General features: G+C 52.9%; 1 long non-coding RNA gene across 1 annotated transcript; it reads right to left on the bottom strand.

Moving 5' to 3' along the window:
- Window positions 1–1,489: 1,489 nt before the first annotated feature.
- Window positions 1,490–20,896, bottom strand: LOC132353042 (uncharacterized). The gene is made up of 5 exons (XR_009498939.1): window positions 20,823–20,896; window positions 7,649–7,907; window positions 5,844–5,926; window positions 5,471–5,587; window positions 1,490–2,027 (listed from the first exon to the last, which is right to left on the bottom strand). It is a non-coding gene; the product is annotated as an uncharacterized LOC132353042 (long non-coding RNA).
- Between the last annotated feature and the right edge of the window lie 490 nt (window positions 20,897–21,386).

The following is a 21,386-nucleotide window of genomic DNA, read 5'->3' as shown; positions in this document are numbered from 1 at the left end:
AGCGTTAGCCTGGAAGAAGCCCAGGAGGGGACGCGAGCTGAATTCTGAGAGGGCTCCCGGAACGGAGTCTGACAGGAGAAGTGCCAGGGGGAGAGATGCTTCCAACCCAAGGCCAGCTTGTATTGTCCCCAGCAGAGAAAACAGACCATTCTCTGTGTCCTTCGTGACTTCACCGAGTGCAGAATGTGAGTCCAAAGGAACACCAGAGAAACGCAAAGCCACACACTCATCACTGTTATTTCTGTCTGCTCTACTTATGCCCTGCTGCACGGAGGAGGAGGGATATTCTGCCACCTGACACAGGACAGTTCTAGCAAAGCCACTATAAATTCCCCAACGTGAGATTCTTTCAATTCACTTCCATGATGGCCCCAGGAATGCACACTTGTACTCCCCAGGTGCACCACGTCAAAGCACATATTTGTCAACACAACTTTTCTCCCCAGCTCTAGAGACCAACCATCACACTTCTTTCCAAAAGTCTGCGGTTGGTGGCGGTTCAGACAGGGACCCAACCTTCACAGCTGCTGGGCAGGGCTGGGCTGGACCCCAGATTTCTGTGACCGGAAACTCAGCCTGCTCTCTCAGCCACCCCCTCCCTTCACCTACGGCCCACACACTCTCACTTCCTCTTTCCTAGAACAGAAATACGGCGACAGCTTCACACGTTGAGATATTCCGTACACCTTTGCCTGCTCCCGGCCTTCATTCTTTTCTGCATACTTTCATTCCCATTTCCATACCACTCGGGTCTTCCTCTCCACACAGTTTTCTCTCTCCTCCTCTCTCTTCCCCTTTCAGCTTTCCTACCAAGACCCTGAGAGCACCCATTCCTTCCGCGCTTCTTCCCTCCTCCCCCCACCCCCTTTCAGGCCTCTGTCTCCCTCTGTCCCCTTCTTCCCCTTCTTCCACCTCCACTCCACGCCAGCTCATTTCTCCCCAGTTCTGAAGAAAGCTGACCAAAGAAATCTGGCTCCTCCCCTTTGCCTCCCTCCCTGCCCCCCAGGCACACAAAAGGAAACAGAGGCACCAGATGGCCTGGTGCTAGCAGAGGGGCTCGGGGAAGCTGCTGCCCCACAGAGGTCCCCGCTGGGCCTGCGAGCTTGTCCAAGCTGCCGGCCGGCCCAGCCGCCCAGCTGGCAGAGGAGCGGGGCCCAGGGCCAGCCTCCTCAGCACGAGGCCAGCTCCTCCTGCCAGCTCCCTCTGCCCAGCCTGCCCCCGGGCCAGCCCGCGAAGGGGGGCAGCCTCACCAGCTGAAAAGCAGAGAGTGTCCCCACGTGTCTGAGCCTCAATACCAGGGCCCAGGGCCCAATGGCCTGTAGGGACACAGGGGTTTCCCAGGAGGGAGGAAGACAGCCTGGCAGTCTGCTCTTTCTGTGGAACAGGCTGTGCCAAGGAGGGGCCTCAGCGACGGCTGAGTGGGCCGCAGAGGAGCTAACTGTCCCCCAACTCACTGCCCCCCGCAAAAATGCTTTGATGATGCAGTGAATAGTGTTAATGGCTACCATTTATTCAATAGTTAGTTGAGCCAGGCATTAAGCTAAGTCATTACTGCAATATCCCAAGCCCTTCAGTAGTCCTGCAAGGTAAGTATTTGGATCCCCATTTTACAGACAAAGAAACTGAGGCTCAGAGAAGTTCAGTGACTCCTCCCAAGCAGAGCCAGAAAGCCAGTTAACACCGCTTAGTTTCTTTTCCAGTTGAGAGTCTGTAAGTCTTGCTAAGGTAATGTTCCAAACATGGGTACCTACTCTCTCTCTTTGCTCCATTTGCCCCACTAAGGCCTTCAGGAAAGCCATGGGGTGGAGGGCGGAAGTTTCCAATCCTGGCTGGCCATGGCAAGTGCCCAAGAGACTTTTTTTAAAAAATCAAGATCCCAGGACCCCTCCGGAGGCGGGGACAGATCCCAGCCTCTCCGGGAGACACTTGTGCAGGAGCAGGAGCTGTGGAATAAGCAGCCTCGGGTTCCTGTTACCAGTCATGTGACTTTGGGAAAAGATGCTTTTCTCTCTCCGAGCCTCAGTTTCCTGGTATAAAAAAACATAGAGATAATGTTTACTTCACCAACACTTCGTGAGTAGCGTATGGTGCCTGGCCTGGTGCCAGGCATACCGTAGATGAACAGTTGATGTCAGCTCCCTTCCACTTCCCTCCAGAAACCTGAGGTTCCAGAGTCCAGACTTCAGAAGGCTCAAGAGAAAGGGGCGAAGCCCATGAATATTGCTCATGTTACCCTGACCTTTGATCTGTGCCTTAATAAAGGTCCGTGCTCCCTGCTCCCGGGTCAGCCAGCTCCCACAGGGCCGCAGGCAGTCTTGACAACAAGCCAGCGTGGGACAGGTGATTTCCAAGGGTGGGATCTCTGCTCTCAGAACTTCCGCGGAAAGGGCTCAAAACTGACCTACTCCACCCGCGAAAGGTCAAAACCCAGCCTTGCTGAGAGTTTCTGTCAGAACATCAAAGTGTTCCCCGGCCTTCCTTCTCTCAACGACCAAAGCACATATGGCCAGAGCCACCGTCACTGGCTGCCCCCCTCTGGAGAGTGACAGGCTCGCCCCAGGTCCCGCCCTCCCACCCTGTCCTGCCACCATCAGCCCCTCAGGCCACTCTCTCCTGCCAGCCCTGGGCACCTCCTAGCCCCTGCCCAGACCCACTTTCCCACTTTGAAAGGCGACGATCCCCAAATACTCCCTTCACTGTCGACACTGAGCTAGCTGTGACTTACCTTGAGGGTGGGCCTACTGCCAGCAGCCTGGGTGAGAATCTGTCCTTTTCACCCTTTTAACAGGGGAGAACTCCCAGGGATACTGAGCTACCTCTCTAGACTTTACTCAACCCAACCTTCAGCATCGCAAGCCATGTGGAGGAGCCCTGTCACACAGGTGCCAGGCCGGGCGCATTCGTCTTCTCCTCCTCCCACCCGAGAAGTGAGGGAGGCAGCTGCCTTTCTCCTCATTGTACAGACGAGACTCATTCACATGAGCTCTCACCGCTCGTGGGTAGTGGGCTCAGGATTCAATTCCAGGACTTCTGAGTCCCAGATCAGAGCATCTTCCACTCCACTGTTGGCTACCTCTCTGCAATCTATCTTGAATCTATTGATTTTTCTCCCCCTTTGCTGCCCTCAACTGAACCCACCAACCCAGCTCACCTGGGTCACGATAACAGCCTCCAACTTGGTCTCCTCGTTCCTATTCTTGGTCCCTAAAATCCGCTTTCCACAACAGCCAGAGTAGAGTGGTCCTTTTCAAGAAGTGATCGTGTTACTCCCCCAGCACGTGTGAAAGAAAATCTACCTCCTCACTGTGGCACGTGAGGCCCTCGGTGACCTCAGCCCTGCCACCCGCTCCCGGCTCATCCGCCCCCTTCCCCTCGGACTCTGCCTTTCAGCCACACTGGCCTCCTTTCCTGTCCTCAAGCCTTTGCCAAGGCCTGGGGGCTTTGCACTTGCCATTTCTTGTCTCTCTCCTCTTGTCACTCTATCTATTATCCTATTTTAGTTTCTTCATAGCACTTATAACTATTTGAAAGTATATTATTTATTTGCTTCATGGGGATTTTTGGTTTTGTTTTTATCCACCTCTACTGCCCAACCCTCCCCAACAATGTAAGCTTCGAAAGGGTTGCCACAGCATGCCCCATGCTGGAACAGCGCCCGAACAGCAGCAGGTCCTCATCGGTAAGTCTCCACTGGTTGAGTAGGTGAACGCCAAGGAGGCCACAGAGGTGACAGGCAGCGGGGCAGGCCATCAGAGGGGAGGAGGCTGGGGCAGTTTCCTCCACAGTATAGAAATGGCCCTATACAGAGCCTCGCCGTCGGCCATGCAAGAAGCACATCAGGTCCGAAACATAAAGAAGGCAGCCAACTGTTTGGCCAAGGAGGGAGAACTCTTTGGAAATTGGGAGGGTAAAGAAAGGAGAATTGAAATGCTGGGTTTGTGCTGGTAGCTGTGATTTTTTTTTTTAACGCCATACAAGGGGGTTCCTGCAGTGGTTCACCATGAGCAAACATGAAAACTTCTAGAAAAGAAAGGAACTGGGAGAATGGAGAGAACTAAGTGCTGTGGACTAAGATGGAACAGACTCCCCAGAGCTTGTGCTCATGTGCGTGGGCTCACGTGACCTTCAGGGAGGCCTCCTCCAGAAGAGAAGAAAAAAGAAGAAGAGGAAGGAGCAGGAGGAGGAGAGGGGAGGAGGAGGGGGGAGAGGAAGAGGAGCAGGAGGAGGGAGAGGAGGAGGAGGAGGGGGAGAGGAGGAGGGGGGGAGAGGAAGAGGAGGGGGAAGAGGAGGAGGAGGAACAGGAGGAACAGCAGTTGTAAACAAGGTAGCCCAGTGACCACAAAGAGCGAGTAGCCAGTTCCCAGATGACCTTGGCAGTGAGGATCACGTGGGGAAGTCCAAGGGTGCGCCCTGACTTCAGACAGTGAGAGGTGGAGGGAGGGAAGCAGCACAGCGCCGCTGGGAAATGCTCAAGTTCCTCCTTGTCCAGCTCCTCCAACCGGGCCAAGCTCTTCCTGCTCTGAAACTTGTGCTGGCTGTACCTCTCCCACTACAGACTGTGTCCCTGGGGATACTCAGTGCTTTGGGATAAATGTGGCACATCTCTCTGGAGCATTGATCTTACTCGATTATTTGGTGGGAGGCATTGCTTGATTAAACACATAGGGATTTTATTTTGCAATAGGTACAAGATGTATGTGAATGTTTAAGATAAAATGGGAGTCTTTCAAAAATGTCATACCTGTAGCCATCTTTATGAACAGCCCAAGGGGTGTCTACTCTCTCCCGTTGTTCAGAGGTATCACTAGGAAGCGTAGAACAGTCAGTGGTTCAATGCACAGGCTCTAGCACCAGACTGCCTGAGTTCACATCCAGGTGCTGCCTGTGTGACCTTGAACAAGTTACTCAACCTCTCTGTGCCTCAGTTCCCCATCTGTGGAACTGGGCTGAGAGTAATGGTACCTACTTCATAGGACATGTGCGTGAAGTGCACAGGGTAAGCACTAGGTAAGTGTCAGCTGTTTCACTGCCCAGGACACTTGATTCCATGCCACCTCGAAGTACCTTCTCTCCCCAGCAAGAGCACTGGCAACATTGAGAGTGGGACAGTCATCTGGCTCTTGGGCATGACCCATGAGGTGCAGGCACCAGGAACTTTCCCCCCATACCCTGCCCCCTCCAGAGAGGATCCTGGGGGGCTCTCACCTCAGGGCTCCGCCCCTTGCTGCGCGATTCCCTTACTTGCAAGGTGCTCTATTCACAGTCACTATCTTCCCTTTCCTACTAACTCCTCAGGGCTGGAGCTGGGACTAAAATAAGGCAAAATAGAGGCTTAGGGTACAAAATTTAAGGAGACTCACTCTCAGAGTCGTGCAAGTATTCCTGGCTCAGTTCAGATATCACGTCCCCCAAGAAGCCCTGCCTGAACACCATCATCCAAGTCTTCTTGGATGTCCCTCACCGTTCTCACCTCTAATGAAACTCCATTGCAACCGCCTGTTGACCAGCCGGCCCCCGCACCGGCCTGCGTTCCAGAAGGTCGGGCACGTCGCATCATCCTTTCTACGCCGGCAGAGCCTCACACTTGCTGAGCAAGGGAAGGAACACAATGAATGTCTGGTGGATCAGGGTTGAAGGAATTGTTCTAGAGGAGACCCTGAAGCCTAGCAAAGGTAAAGTAATATGCTTATCGCCCAGGTCGGGTAGTGAGACTAGAAGAGAGAAGTGAGGGAGGGGGAGGGGAGAAGGGGAGAACAGCGGAGCATTGGGATGGCTTATGGCAGAAATGCCCCCAGCTGAGGGGCAGACGCCCAAGAAAGAGGGAAAATACTTCCTCCTCCTACCTGACAAACGTGGAACTCACTCCATCATTCCTTCATTCATGCAACAATCCTGTGCTGAGCACCGACTGACACCAGGCACTCTTCTGAGAGTGAAGAGAGAGGGGTGGGTGGCAGGCCCCTCCCCCAGGGCTCCGGGAGGCCCTCCCCCCGCCCCCCACCCCCCATGGGCTCTGCTCTATTTCTCCCTCTTTCCATGCTGATTATGCACCACTCAGGCCTGTGCCCCACGTGCCTGATACGGACATGTAAGTCACAGCAACCTCAGTCTTCAGGGCCACCTGTGACAATCCCACTGTAGGAACTGTGCTTCTGGGGAGACTCGGTGAGGTGTGATGAATACACACGAGAAAAATCAGAAGGTTGAGTGGTGGGGCCTCAGGCATTGCTGATCCTCTCATCCCTGGTCCGCTATCCCTATCGCCTCCCTTGCGACAGTCCTGATAGGCCCCCGAATGGCCAAAAGACAATCCCCACACTGGAAAACCTGCCTCCAAACAGGAGAGGCCACAGGAGGCAGTGGAAGGAGCAGAGTATTTGCCTGGATTTGAACCCCAGGTCTGGCAGGGAACCGCTGAGTGACTGTGCTGTGCCATCTAGGCTGTCTGTGCCCCATCCCAGCCCGGCTGATTAGACGACATGACATACGCAAAGGCCCGGCACCATCCACAGGGGGCTTCAACAAATGCTAACGCTGTTCCTTTGAATAATGAACTCCACGATTTATCCAGATAGTTTTATAAAACTTCTTTGTGTAATTGGTATGTTGCAGCGTCTCCCCCACTTAAAGCATTATTTTCTAAGGCTGTTCGTTCGTCAGATACCCACTACAGTGGTCAAGCACCAGATCGTTCTGCTTCTGGGCAGCAGAGACCCAAGCTCCATTCTGGGGACAGGTTAGCACAAGGGAGGGGCAACCGTCTCCACCCCGGGCATCCGGAAACGCTAACCAAAACGGGGGAAGCTCGGGTTAGGACAGAAGACGTAAATGGGAGTTGGGGCGGTGAGTGGAGATGGCAGAGACAAAGGGCAGTCCGGGGGGAAAGGCCAGCTTGAGAAAACCTGCGGGCAGGACAGCGTGTTGCACACGAGGGAACTGCGAACAGGTCCCAGGCCTGGGGACCTGGAGAGGAGACGTGGCACCACAGGTGATCAAGGTCCGGTCCAAAAGGGCCTTTTAGTCAAAATAATGGGTTTGCCTTTATCCTGAAAGCTCCAGAGAGGTACACTTCAGCAGAAGGTTGGACGGGAAAGGGTGGGAATGGCTCCAGGCAGAGGCCAATGTGATGAACTGGCTGATGAATTATTAGAGCCTGGATGAGCACAGTGGACCCAGGAATGAAAAAGAGGAAGTGGAGTCAAGAGATGTTTAGATGGTAAGAAAAACGAATACAGACATTAGGGATGAGAGAAAGGGAGTTATTTAGGCTAACCTCCATATTTCAGGCAGCTAGACCAGTGGCAATTCACTTAGGCAGGGAACCCAGGAGGAGATGATAATAGTGAACTTGGTTTTGGATAAAATGAGTTTGAAATACTTGAAGGACATCTAGGTGGTGTCCTATAGAACTTGTAAGCAACACTGTGTTCACTGAGTCTGGTGAGTACTCCTAGGTCTCCCAGGTCCTGTGTTCTCATCTGTAAAATGGGGTTGATACCTACTTCCTAGAATTATTGAGAGAATGTTCACTAAATAAGATAGCCATGGGAAAGCGCCAAGCCCTCTAGCTGGCACATAGTGGGAATTCCTTGAATGTTCGCTGAACCTGGAGGTGATGGTGACCATAGATGTTTCTTTGTTTGAATACCTTTACTGCACGTGTTCATCATGGTCTCCTCAGGGCAGTTCTGGCTATGTGGAGAGGACCGTGTTCAGGGTTTCCAGGAGACCAGCTGCTGAGAGAGGAGCTCTTTGCATCTACCTCATCAGCTCCCACGCCAGGGATGCACCTCGCCTCTTCTCGCGTCCTGACAGCCTCCCTGCCCCAACGAGATTCCAGAGACAGGGAGGTGCTCCTGTCTGACTCAGGTAAACTGACATGCAGGGGCCCTGAGGCACATCTTGCCCTGGGAAGACAAACAGGTTTTTATTACCTCCACCTTAGGACAAAGCCCCAACCTCTCGCTGCTGTAGGAGGTTTCATTCCCAGGAAGAAAAAATCACCTCTAGTTGCAGTCTGCATGTGGCACCTCCCTGGCTAGACTGTGAGCTCCCGGAGGGGAAGGAACTGGCTCCCTCAGGTCCCCATTTCCTCCTGGTACTCAGCACCATTCCCATCTGAGCACATGGTCAAGGAAGGTTTGTTGAATTTTCATTCCTTTGTGATTTGTTTCTGCTTCTGAGCCAGGGGCTCCCTCCAGGTAAGCAGAGTTACACGCACTCCACAGAATTCAACAGGAAAATGTCATGCACACTGGGTCAAAGTTACGGGGGTTGGGAGCCAATAGTCCCTGCTGCTTCTTCCCCTCCTTCCCCGCTCTGCACCTGTCTCAGCCTATGATGCTGAGGGTCTCGGAGGTAGATTCCTAAGTCATGCCAAAGACAATGCATTAGGTCCTTTAACATAGAAAATTCAGTTGGCTGGCCACCAAATTACATCACCTTTAGCAAGAAATTAAGGCAACTCCAAGAGCTTTCTCCTCCCCTATGATCTCAAACTCTGGTCTATGGAGGGAATTCCCTGGCAGTCCAGTGATTAAGACTCCGTGCTTCCACTGCAAGGGGCACGGGTTCGATCCCTGGTCAGGGAACTAAGATGCCACATGCTGCGAGGCATGGACAAACAAACAAACAAACAAACAACTGGTCTATGGAGCACTGGAATGGAGCAAAAGACGCTAGGGCCTACTACCTAACACACCCATGGGGACTTGCCACTAAAACAAGCCAACTTACACGAACCCACCTTCCTCCCCATCTTTGTCTTCTCTTCTGCTGGGTCACCTCTTAGACCCCTCTGGCCAGCCAGTACCAGGCAGCCCCCGCAGAGCTGCTTCTCATCCCGACTAGCTACAGCGGTAGCACACGTGAACTCAGCCCCATGCCCCGCACAGCAGCTATGGCATTTCGGCAGAAGGGTGGCTCCCCGACCAGCCTCCTTTCCCCCATGTTACCCCCGGGCTGGCTGGGTCTCTTATTCATTGACAGCCTCTGACGTCCTCCCCCCTGGCCAGGTGAGCAGTCAGTCATCCAAGGTCTCCACTTGGAGAACAACTGATTTAGATTTCAGAGATTTGGGAGACCTGGGGAGACTTTCCTAAATGAGATCCCCCCTGTTCCAGCACAGACTCCCAGCTGCCTAGCAACTGTAGGAAGAGATCTGGGAAATCCGGAGCTTCCTCCACAGCCCCCTATGCTGTGATGAGCTTGGTGTGGCCGCATAGGAGGAAATGCGCTGCAGCTGATAATTATCAGGGGTGACAATCATAATCCCAAACCTGCTATTACTGTGTTTACTGAGGAGCAATTGCCACAGAAGCTCACACCACTGGCCTTTCCCAGGCCCTCACCCTTCCCGCCTAGTGCTGACTAAGGGAGTAGAAATAGCCTCAGGCTCTTCCCAGGAGTAGAAGCTATAGCCTGAGAGAGCCCCAGGGCGCTCTGACACCAGCCCTGCCCCTTATGCTGTTCCCCAAAGTTGTGAGTGGCCCCCAGAGAAGAAGGAGGAAAGTTGGAAGTGAGGCTCAGGGCACACCCCCTTGGCCTGGGTCGGGGCAGGGAACATCCATGGCCAAGAGAACCAGAGGTGATGTTTGGGATGCAGGGGCGCTGGTCTTGCTAAGGGGTTGCTGGGCTCTCTTTTTCTTTCCTGAAGCCAGTGGCCTGCTCTCTGCCCTCTTTTCTGAGTGGCCCGCTCAAGGCCAGGCTAAAGATGAGGAACAGTTGTAGAGTTGTAGAGTTGAGGATGTTAAGCCACACCCCCTACCCCCCACCCTTCCCCCTTCTGGTCTCCATGTGTCAACTTTGTCAACTGTGGTTGGGAAGAGTAAAAGAAAATTCCATCCCATGTCAGGAAGCCTTGTTTATGAGTTGCTGACTTAGGCTTCATGGGTGAAAAGAAAATACCCAGGCTTTCACCAAATTGTCTCTCTGAGAATGACATGTCATCCTTCCAGAAAGCTTTCCACTCTGCCTTCCTCCATGCCCTGGGTCCAAAATCCTGGCTCTAGCAATGACATCCTGATGTGGCCCACCTCTTTTCTTTCGTTTTTCTCCCTCCATGAGGCAAAGGCCAGAACCTCATGGCGCCCACCTGGGAATCCAGACCATGGGGACTAACTAATCAAAGTCATGGACTCATAGACTGTTAAATTTTGGCATGACAATAGATATAAGCTAATCCAATATCCCCATTTTACAGATGGGGAAACTGAGGCCCAGAGAGAGAAAGTGACTGACCCACAATCACACAGCTGGTTAATGGCAAAATTGAAACTGGAGCCCAAGCTTCCTGACAATTATTCTTTCCAGCATACCAAACTACCCCTTGATTCTGCTTGTACTTTGGGTTCAGATCACAAAATAGAGATTTTTTTAAACCTAGCATTGTGTGATTTGATACTAAACACTCTGAACTTTTTCCAAAAAAAATTTTACAAAGGTCTTTCTTAGCCTTTCCTCAAGGCATTGTTTTCAGGTAAATGAAAGTTGACAATATTACTCTTGTTGTCTAGGTTGGGAAACTGAGGCCAGAAAGAGTTACCCTAAGTTACAACAAAGATGTATCTAAAGTGGGAAGAAGGGTTCATGTTTCCTGACTCTTCATCCAGTGCTCCTTCCACAATACTCTCCGCCTCCATAAATCAGGCATTGCCACCCAACTCACCAAACTTGCCAAACGCTACTATCACAGGTGCCCCTTCCAGAGACAGTCAGAACCGCCACAGTATTTTAATTCTGAGCTCACATGCTGCCTCACTCAAGTCACTGTCCCCCAAACATCATCCTCGAGGAGAAGCCACCTCCCCTTGCTCCTTTCACGGCCCCTCTCCCAGCTTCCTCAGGCCCTCGGGGGAAGAGCATGTCTCCTTCTCTCTTGGTTCCCACTCCCAGCGGGAGAGACATCAGGGAGAAGTGCCTGCTCAGCATCTCTGCATGCCTCTGGGGTTGTTGTCAGTGGGTGGGGGCCTCCAGCACTTTCTGAGAGCTGTAGGGTGTTCACCAGGAAGCCTGGCTTGTGAGAGCAGTTGGCAGCTGCTGCCTTGGCCTCCCGGCTCTGGACAAGGGTTTCTCTGCTCGGACTATTGCAGACATTGTGATCACCATTGTGATCAGTGGTTCTCAAACTTCAGAATCGCTTGTGGGGGGGGGGCGATAAATTCAGATTGCTGAGCCCCATCCCGAGAGTTCCTTATTCAATAGGTCTGGGGTGAGCCTGGGAATTTGCATTTCAAGTTCCCAAGCAAGGCCAATGCTGTCGGTCCACACTTTGAGAACCCCCGTGAAAAGGTCACGACCCACACGATCTGATCAGCTACGAGGGTCTGGAGTATGGAGAGGACTGGAGAACACGGAAAGGAGGGTTGGGGCTGGGAAGGAGTTAGGCTGAGGACCAGCTACCTACATTGGAAGTTTGCACATACAAGTGGTGTACACAGGTGTGACGATTTAGATGCTCATGCCAGGATTAGTGTAGCAGTTCCGGAATCGGGAGCCTAGGGGTGAAAGGCCCTGGCAACTTAGTTGCCAGTTCTCTCTCTGTTACCACTCTCCCTCTCCTCTCCATTCTCAGTGGCTTCCCTCCAGAGGAAGTTCCCTGAGCTTCGGCTCCCTGGTGACTCATAGGCGGGGGGGGGGGGGGGGGGGGGGGGGGGGTGGGGGTGGCGAAAGGGGGAGGGGGGAGGCAGAGGAAGCTGAGCCACTGGTCTCTCCGGGCACAGGCTGCGCGCAGTAAGCAGCTCAGAGGGCAGGACTCGCTGGCCAGCTGGGAGTGGGCTCCAAATGTCCGGGACAGGCAGGAGGCAGGGGCAGGGCAGCCCCAGTCACCCCTGTCTTCTGCTGGCAACTGGCCCTCCCCGTCCTGGGCTCCTCCAGGGGACCCGGCCAGAGCCGCATGTGTGCCAGATTTCCGGAAGAGCGGGAATCCAGTCCCCTGGGAGGCGGTGGGGGGTGGCTCTGAGGGAAGGGGCCCCCTCTGTGGTGGGGTGACATCCAGACACTCACCCTGGCCCAGCCTCCCTCCCGCATGGTCCCTTAGGGCCAGGAGGCCTGGGAGGAGGGAGACAATCTCTCTGCACATCAGTGCACATGGCTGCTCGCGGAGCACAAGAGCGCCAGGGAGGGTGGGAAGCAGAGGCCTTGTGGCTCAAAGAGGTAAGGACTAAATGCCAAGAAGGCTGACCCAGCCCTCCTGAGTCATTTCCCAAAGAGCTTCCCAGTAGCCAATGGGCTTAATGTGCCCAGGACCTGCCTCACCTGTAGGCCAAAGGGGCATATAGTGTATAATTTAAGGGGCAGCCAAGCAGATTTCCTGTCTCCCAAACTGACTCCCATCACCTATGGTAGGGCCAGAAATGAGTTTTCATTGCTTTGGGACTCAAGCTCTTTTGGAGGGAAAACATGGGATGGGGGGTGGGTGCAGAGAGGAAGGATGAAAAACACCGGGATTCTTCTCTGCAGCAGAAGGACGTCATCCGGGAGAGGGCGAGGGGGTCGATAGGAAGGCAAATGGGGAACAGAAAGAGAACTTGAAAGTCACTACCCCACACATGGGGCCTCCGCTTGTGCCAGAGGAGCATCTCAGACGCACCACCTCTGGCCCTGTGAGCAACACGCTGGGCCCCTCCCTGCCTCCACACCCTGGCCTCTTCCCACTTCGCACCTGTCAGGAATGTTGCAAGACTCCATTGACCAATGTTTACAGAATGCTCCAGAGAAGAATGATCCCGTTGCCAAATGCCTGGGTCATCCGGTCTCATCACCCTTTGCTCCCACTGGAGCAGGGATCACGCTTAGCCACATTTCTTCACAAAGAGGCCTTTTTACAAACACAGGCAGGAGGACAAGAAAGGGACCTGTAGTGAGTGCCTAATATATGCAGGGACTGAAGCAGACACTCTCGCATATGTTATCCAATATTACAAACATTGGGTGACATCACAACACCCATTTTTCAGCTGAGGCAACAGAAGCAGAGAGGTTAAGTGGTTTGACCCAAAGACAAAGTTAGTAAGTAGCAGAGCCAGGAGCGGAACCTGTCTTCACCTGGGTCCCCCAAGAGCAGAGCCTGATTATACGTGAGTAGTATATTTGAGAACGTGATCCAAGGAGGCAGAAACAGGGCATGAGAGAGCACCAATACAGACGGTACACTATGAAGCCGTCCATAAGGGTCAACTGGTTGACCAGTCCTATGGGACCATCTAAGGACACTTTGAAATGTATCTCAAAATCATCCACCAGTGTAGAGAACAGACTTATGGTTGCCAGGGGGGAAAGGGGGGAGGGATAAATTGGGAGACTGGGATTGATATATACACACTACTATACATAAACTAGATAACTAATAAAGACCTACTGTATACCATAGGGAACTCTACTCAGTGCTCTGTAATGACCTATATGAGAAAAGAATCTAAAAAAGAGTGAATATATATATATCTGTATAACTGATTCACTTTGCTGTACACCTGAAACTAACACAACATTGTAAATCAGCTATAGTCCAACAAAAAGTGTTAAAAAAAAAAATCATCCACCAGAAGAAAGGGGGAACGCATTTATCCATTGGCTATGGTTCCCCATTGGCCAAGAGTTGTCCCACAGAGGATTAACTCCTCTGTATTTCTGAGCTGCATATGCACAAGGCTAGGAATTCTGCACAGAACTGGCCACAGCAGCAAAGGCTGGAATAAGGTCCCAGGCACTGAAGGCTTGAAGTGGTGCCTAAGGGCAGTGCTCTGGTCCACCGCACATCCCCCCCACACCATCCTAGATACACTGAGTAACTTACACGCGATCTCCAGGGCACTCAGGGGAAGAGCCAAAATGGGAATCACAGTCCCTGACTCCCATCCATTCATTCAGCAAATATTTATCTCAGGCATACTGTGTGCTGGACACAGGGGCTTAACAGTGAACAAGGAAAGCAAGATCCTTGCTCTTAGGGAGCTTAAATTCTAGTGGGGGAAGGGAGGGGGCACAGGGGACACAGGCAATTAGCCACTGAACAAATACACAAGTGCTGATTGTATATCAGGCACTGTGCTGAGCACTGGGAAACCCCAGAAGAAATTGTTTTCTTGTCACTGAGACACAGGAGCAAAGCACCACAATCTCATATGGTAACTGCTGTGATTAGGGTTAGGGTTACTCACACCCTCTGGAGCACACAGAAGGGGCATCTTACTCCAGACTGAGGAGGGGTGGGGGGCATCAGGAAAGGCTCTCCGGAACAAGATGAGATGCAAGTTCTTTGGAAGGCCAGGCATCTCTGGAGTTGGGGAAGGGAAGGGTGTGCTCCAGGGGGAGGGAACAGCATGGGCAAAGACAGAGAGGAATGAGAGGATGCCATGCTCTGCAAATAATTCAGTGTGACTAGACGGTGCTATATATGCAGGATAGTGTCAAAAGATGAGGCAGAAAAGATAGGCAGGGGGTGAACCACAAAGACCTGAGTACCTAATCCTGAAGCATTTGGATTTAATTCTGAAAGTGAAGGCAAACTTCTTTTAGTCCTCTAAGCCCAATTAGCTCTCAAACATCTCAGCCAAAAAGGGAGATAAAACCAGTCAACACAGAAATAGACCCCAGTGACCTTGGAGCACCTGAGGATGGCTGATCTGCATTGCCTGGGTTACATGTCAACAACTCAGCTCTCAACACTTGAAGAGTGTTCGTTGCGTAAGTGCACCTTGAATGCACCAGCCTCAAGGTCAGTTCCTCTGGGGCTGAAGAGTCCATCCTCTACCCCATCTCTTTCAGCTGCCAACTCAGCCTCTCCCCTCTTCAGCCTTGCCCATTGCAGGCAGAAATCCAAGGGCTGCCGTCCAGAGGTCTGTGACATTGAGGACTTTGAGCTCAGGCGTGGTGCCTCTGGCCCTCCTTTGGTTTGCATGAAATACTTACCAGGGCTTTCCAGCAGAACCCCACCACCAAAGGCTAAAACCAGAAAAGCAACCAGCATCTGGCTGCCTCCTTTGCAGAGGCCCATCACATCCATCATCTGGGCAGGAGAAGAGCTTCCTGAAGCCCACAACGGCATCCAGCAATCTCCCTGCAGAGTCCTTGTCAAACTGAGCCCCTGGTTTCCGTTCATTCTTCAAAGCAAAGAACACTGCGATGATCTGCATGCAGACAAGAGCAAAACTCCCAGCAGCAGCCTTCCTGTTCTCAAATTCAGAGCAGAATGAAATTCCATGCCAGCATCCTCCTACCCAGAGAGGTTCTGAGATGACCTAGGCCACAGTCGAGGGTCCACCTAGAGTTCAGAGGTGGTTGAACACCTTGAGCCTGCAGCCAGGACCTGGGGTCAGCTTCAGAGTCCTTCCGCTCACAGGGATGGAGTGAAGACCTCAAAAACAGCTCCTAACCGTAGCGTTGGTATTTGGGATTTTTTTTTTCTCCCTTGACTTGTCCCTACCCCCGGCAAAATTCCCTGGTCCTAGATCCCATTCCTGCAAGTTCCTGGTCCGTGCTGGGTGGCCCTCCTGTGCTTGCCAGTCTGCTCCTTACAGCAGATGGTGATCCAGGGCGACATCATTCCCACAGAGGCAGCACTGGCATTTCAGTGAGAACTGAAGCTTGTGCTTCAAAGTAGACCAATATTCCAACAGAAGCTGCAGGCTAGTAGGAGTCGTGGTTAAGGGCATGAGGCTGCCCCCCTTCCCCCCGGAAAGGCCCTTGTAATCACACACCCAGGTGCTTCTGGAGCTGTAAGACATGACCCCCTAAAGGACATTCTGGGCATAAGATTCTGAGAGTATCCAGGGCAGTGGTGGAGGGAGGCTACTTAGGACACACACAAATGTAAACCAACAAAGCAGAGGTTTCCATCCCCAAGGATGCCAAGGACTCTAATTAAACTGACTCCCAGTTGCTCCCCTGAATAGAGAAGCAAATCAGAATCTTTGCGAGGGACGCTTCCCTTTCCCCAGACATCCGCCATCCTGCAGTGATCCCCTCCACCGCCACCCCACCACTCTCCCTGGCTTACAGGTGCCCGGACTCTTCCTGAGGAGGCTGCCTAGGGAGAGGGAGGATGGGGTGCTGAGCACCGGCCAGGGAAGGAGTTCTTGGGGCTTAGCAGGACTCCTCTTGCCAAAGAAGGGAAAAGAAAGATGGACCCCAGAGCTGATTCCAAGCTGCCCAAGTGCTGGGATATCATCATCTTTCTCAACAGCCATAGCAAGCCCCCACCTGCTCCATCCCCAGGCTCCTGGTAGGAGCCAACAAAACAGATGTCTTCATAAATCCAGGCCCTCTCACTGACACATCTCATCTTTTAAAAAGACCGAGAGAGATGAAAGCTCCCAGTCTCTTCTTGGATCTCAGTGACAGATTTTTCTGATTCACCTCATTACCTCCTCCTACGGGGGCCCATTCGTTTCCACCTCATTTTCCTCCCAGTTCTCATGCCTGTCCCCATCCCAGCATATCCTGACTGGGGGGCAGGGGGTGTTGTCTATCTTCACCCAGCTTTCACCCTTCCAGACATGGCCTCACTCCCTTGGCACTTCTCTCTGGATTAAGACGGGTTCTCTTTTCTGCCCCTCTCCTCCAGATCAAAAGCCCTGGAAATCTTTCAATCCAGCATCTCAGGAAGAAACAAATCACAAGGCAATGGTGTAAGAGGATGCTGTCCTCTGGGCTTTGATTAAGAAATAATGAGGGGGGCTTCCCTGGTGGTGCAGTGGTTGAGAATCCGCCTGCCAATGCAGGGGACACGGGTTCGAGCCCTGGTCTGGGAAGATCCCACATGCCGCGGAGCAACTGGGCCCGTGAGCCACAACTACTGAGCCTGCGTGTCTGGAGCCTATGCTCCGCAACAAGAGAGGCCGTGATAGTGAGATGCCCGCGCACCGCGATGAAGAGTGGCCCCCGCTTGCCGCAACTAGAGGAAGCCCTCGCACAGAAACGAAGACCCAACACAGCCAAAAATAAATAAATAAATAAATAAATTTAAAAAAAAAAAAAAAAAGAAGTAATGGGGGACAGGACCTCTCACTCTGGCCTGGAACCCTTCCTGCCTCAGTTTGCTCTGAGTGTTAGTGGCCTTTGCAAAGATCTTAAACCCCACCATTCATATCTCTGAATCTCCCACGGCATCTAGCAGAGCAGCAGCACAAAGTACACACTCAATAAATAATCGATGAATGGAATCCCTATAAATTTCGAGTCATTCATTGAACGCTGCCTAGGATCATTAATATATTTCAAAATGGCAGGCTCTTGGAGTTAGAAGGGACCCGTAGGGGTCATCCATTCACCCTCCACCCAGCACAGGAATATGTACTGCAGGATTTCTGACAGGTGGACATCTAGCCTAGACTCCTTGACCATCTCCATGACCATGAATACCTAAGGCAGCCCAGCCCCTGTCATAGTTGAGATCTCTAGTTATGAGAAAAATCTTTTCTACTATTTACTAGAAATCTCCCCTCCCCACTGCTGAGTCCCACACCCCTCCACACATGAACTGTTTGCAGAGCTTGTGTTTTCTGCAAGAGTGTAAGTTCCCGGAGGGAGTGCCCAGGGCAGATTGGCTTGCAGATTGGCTTGCTAATCGAAGGCGGTAGCAAACTCTCTCTAGAGCACTGGGTAAGTAAGACAGAAGAAAAGGAAGCCAAGACCCATGGCTCTGCCCATACATGTCCCAACTCCATATAGCCAGGCCGCCACCCCTCTTCATAGTTTCCTCCACCAAGGAGACAGCAACTTAAAACCAGAAGAAATACAAAAGGATCCTAGGTTGTTAGGCTCTGTTCCTGACCCTCAGCCCCATCCCAGGACATCGAAATGTTATTGATAACACTTTCCTCTCAGAAGGATATGCTTAACAGAGAGAGCAAGGATGGGCTTTCTCAGACTGAGAAAAACAAAACCTACTCCCTCTGCCTTCTGCTGAGTGTTCAGGACACTGTTAACTAATCCAGAAGATGGGAAGAAAACAGCAGGATAACTTTGGATTAGGTTTCAGACAAGCTCTTCCAAAACACAAATCAATTGTTTTCACTCTGAGGCTTTCAAAGAACAAGATGCCTGTAGAGCCAAAAAACTGGCTGGCAGTTTTCTAGGCATCTGGATGTTAAGTGAATGGAGATGCAAAGATGATACACTATGCAAATAATAGTCACATGACAAACCTCTTTTAGTTTATAACTGTTTCTGGACCACAGGCCTAAAATGGACCAAGGCTCTTCCTTACCTGCGTTCCTGGGGCCTGCAATTTGGGCCTTGGCCAGATAAAGAGAGGAGGGGATATTAGGGAGCAATACTGATGAATATTTATGCCCTGAAAGGCTGAGTTATAAAGTTAGTGGGTGAAAGGGACCAAGTAAGGATAATAATAATGGTTGAGATGAGGTAGAGTTAAGTGGCAGACCTTTATAAACTATAAAGCCCCAGGTATAGTAAACGTGAAGTATTACAGACTATAAGAGCAGATTCACAGGTAGAAGGTCCTCAGAAAATGTTAGATACATTTTTCTCACCTGAGGCATAGTTCTACCCTGGGGCTTTTTATGGGACAAAAAGCAAAATAAAAGCTGACTTTGTTGGACAGAAAAGAAACAAAAGGAGATGGATACACAAAAAATGTAAGTGCTTAGAATCTGCAGCATACATTGAACTCTGCCCACCTCCCTTTAATATGTTCCCCAAAGCTTCTGATGGTCCCCTTCAGGTTCAGGCAGGCAGTCCCAGCTAGGGTTCTGGGAGATGGCAGCAGAACCTTGATTCTGGGATGACCTTGGGCTTGACTTTGCAGAGCTAAAAAGGAAAGGAGTTAAAACAATGCAAAGCCCTCCCACCGGATTCCACCTTCTTCTGTTGGCCACTTCCTTCCTTCCCTCCTTTTTCCTTCCCTTCCTGCAGGAGCTACTCTGCCCCACCTTCCTTCCTGGGGAGGAGGACCTGCCCTTTCCTCTTCTAGGGCCGGTGCCAAAAGGATGAACAATGCTATGTTGAGGGGGGCAGGGGCGTGGACGGGGTGAAGGGAGTCTAGAGGTGGGAAGAGGCAGTTGATGTATGACCTGAAGCAAAGAGTGACCAAGCCAGAGACGTTTACTCCTCAAGTTGCATTTCAAGGGTCTTTGGCCAGTTCCCAGAAGTTTCCTTTACTTAAGCTTACAATCAAAGAGACGGGTAATTGTGGCGGCAGCAGCAGAACTCCCACAATCCCACCAGAGCGTCACCCATGGTACCCAAGTAATGCGATTTCAGGTCGCAGAAAAAAGGGTGGTGTCAGCGAGATACAAAGGGGGCTCAATCTAGGTAGCCATCTGCAATCTCCCTTCTGCTGTCCACAGTCCTCTGAGAGAAAAAGGCAGAAAGGAAACTGGGAAAGAAGCAGAGATGTCAAGAGGGTTTCTGGAAGTCTTGAAAAGGCTGAGGACAGAAAGTAGGTTGTGTTAGGTAGAGGAGCCAGCGGACAACAGAAAAGGTAAGACAGAGCAGTCGCCCTCATAACAAAAGCATTGAGTTAGCAAAGGAGATGACAGAGTGCGGGAGGGGCAAGGTCAAATGGAGTCTTTTTTAAGGCAAAGCTCTGGAGTGAGGGCCAAACTTGAGCTGGCGAGCACAAAAGAGAAGGCACTCCAGGAGGCAGCTGTGAGGGGTGGGACGAGTGAGGGATGAAGACGAGAGTGGCAGGAAATCAAAGGGTCCGTCGAGTGAAGGGGGGCACCAAGGAAATTCTCCCGGGAGGGTCCCGCTTTGTCTGGCAAGGGCGGCGGCGGGGTCAGCACGTGCAGCCGGGAAGCGCCGGGGCCGGGCTCCCCGCCGAGGAGCGCCGGGGAGGAGGCGCGACGCGCGAGGGGCGGGCCCCGCGCTACAGAAGGGGCGCATTGTCAAGTCCCAGGCCGCAGCAGATTGCCGCTGTCCTGCAATACCCTCGCACCCTGGCACCGCGCCACTGGCACCACCCGCGGGTTGGAAATAGCTGCGCCGTTCCCATGGCGACCAGGCAGCGACTCCCGCCCCCGCCGCCCGCCCCAGGCCCTCCCCGCCCCGCCCCGCCCGCTGCGCAGGTCCGCCGGCCAGTGCCCAGGCAGACTCCCTCCCACCTGGGCGCGCCCCCCCCGGTAACCTTGGCAACAGCGGCCGCGGCGCACGGTGGGAGGGAACGGGGGAGGGAGGGGAGGGGCAGGGGAGAGGGGAGGGGAGGGAGAGGAGGGGAGGGAGAGGAAGGAGGCGGGGCGCAGCTCCGAACGCCGCTCGGCCGGCCCCCTCCCTCCGGCCTGCGGCGCCGCGCGCTAGGCCCGGGCTCCCGCAGACGCCGCGGCCCAAACCCAGGCCCGGCCAGCTCTCGGGCGGGGCCGCCGAGGGGCCCGGCCTCAGGCGCCACGGGAGCCGGCGCAGGAAATCTCCTCTCCCCGCCGCCTGCCCTCCCGGAAAGGCGGGAGCAGGGGAGGAAGCTCCGTGGCGGCTGAGCCTGCGGGAGCACCGCGCCGACCGCGTTGTCTCCTCGGAGCCTCCTCCGGCCCCGCCTGACCTCCCGCCCCTCGAAATCCTCCCCGAATCTCCCCACCCTTCCTCCGGCGATGGGTGGAGGCCTTGGCGGAGGGTCTCCGGCCTGCGCAGCCCCGTGGAAGGGGGGGCCGGAAAAATAAAGCTCTCTCCCGCCCGACGGCGGGGGGCCGGGAAAAACCGGGAAGTGTGGGCCGAGGGGGCACTGGGCTGGAGGGGGAATCGCCCTCGGGCGCCGGGGTCGTGCGTTCCAGGAAGCCCCTGCACTGCACCCTGTGAAAAGTCCTTGTAGCTCCTCGGTGGGATTGACGCCCCCACACCTCCCCTCCCAGAGGAAGATTTCCACCCTGCGTTACCCTCGCGCTTTGGTTTGCTGGTGTGGTGTGCAGGGAGTGTTGCGGATCTCCAAAAGAGTGTCTCAGCTTCCAGGGTGACTGGGTCAGAACTGAGACTTTGACCGACCAAATGGGGGGAGGGAGGCGTGGAGGAAAGAAAGGGGCAGACCAGAGAGTTTCACTTCCACCATCCCTCTTCAGGGGCAGAGTCTACCCCTGACTTCTTGGAAGGTGAGTTCCTGCAGGGCAGAGCCCCTGGCACATAAAAGGTTCTGAACTAAATTAACGTTTATGAAGGGATATGATTAAAACCAGATATAGTAGTGCCTCCGTCATTCAGTTGTCCCGGGTGGGCAGGGCATCCCAAGGAAATACACTTAAGAAAGTGTTCAGGGTCCCTTGAAATTTGGCCCCAAATCAAAGGAACCTAATAAAGTAATTAATACTCTGCATTTGTAAAGTCCTTTCCTCTAAGAATGTTACCTCATTCCAAACATATTTTTTACTTCAAGTTGGATAAAATTCCAAAGCAGAAGAAAGGATTCATGTGGGGCAAATAAGTTTCCAGCTATCCATGGTCAGAGT

The sequence above is a fragment of the Balaenoptera ricei genome, chromosome 1 (genome assembly GCF_028023285.1).
Source record: "Balaenoptera ricei isolate mBalRic1 chromosome 1, mBalRic1.hap2, whole genome shotgun sequence".
Classification (NCBI taxonomy): Eukaryota; Metazoa; Chordata; class Mammalia; order Artiodactyla; family Balaenopteridae; genus Balaenoptera; species Balaenoptera ricei.
This window is presented reverse-complemented; position numbering and strand designations above follow the sequence as displayed.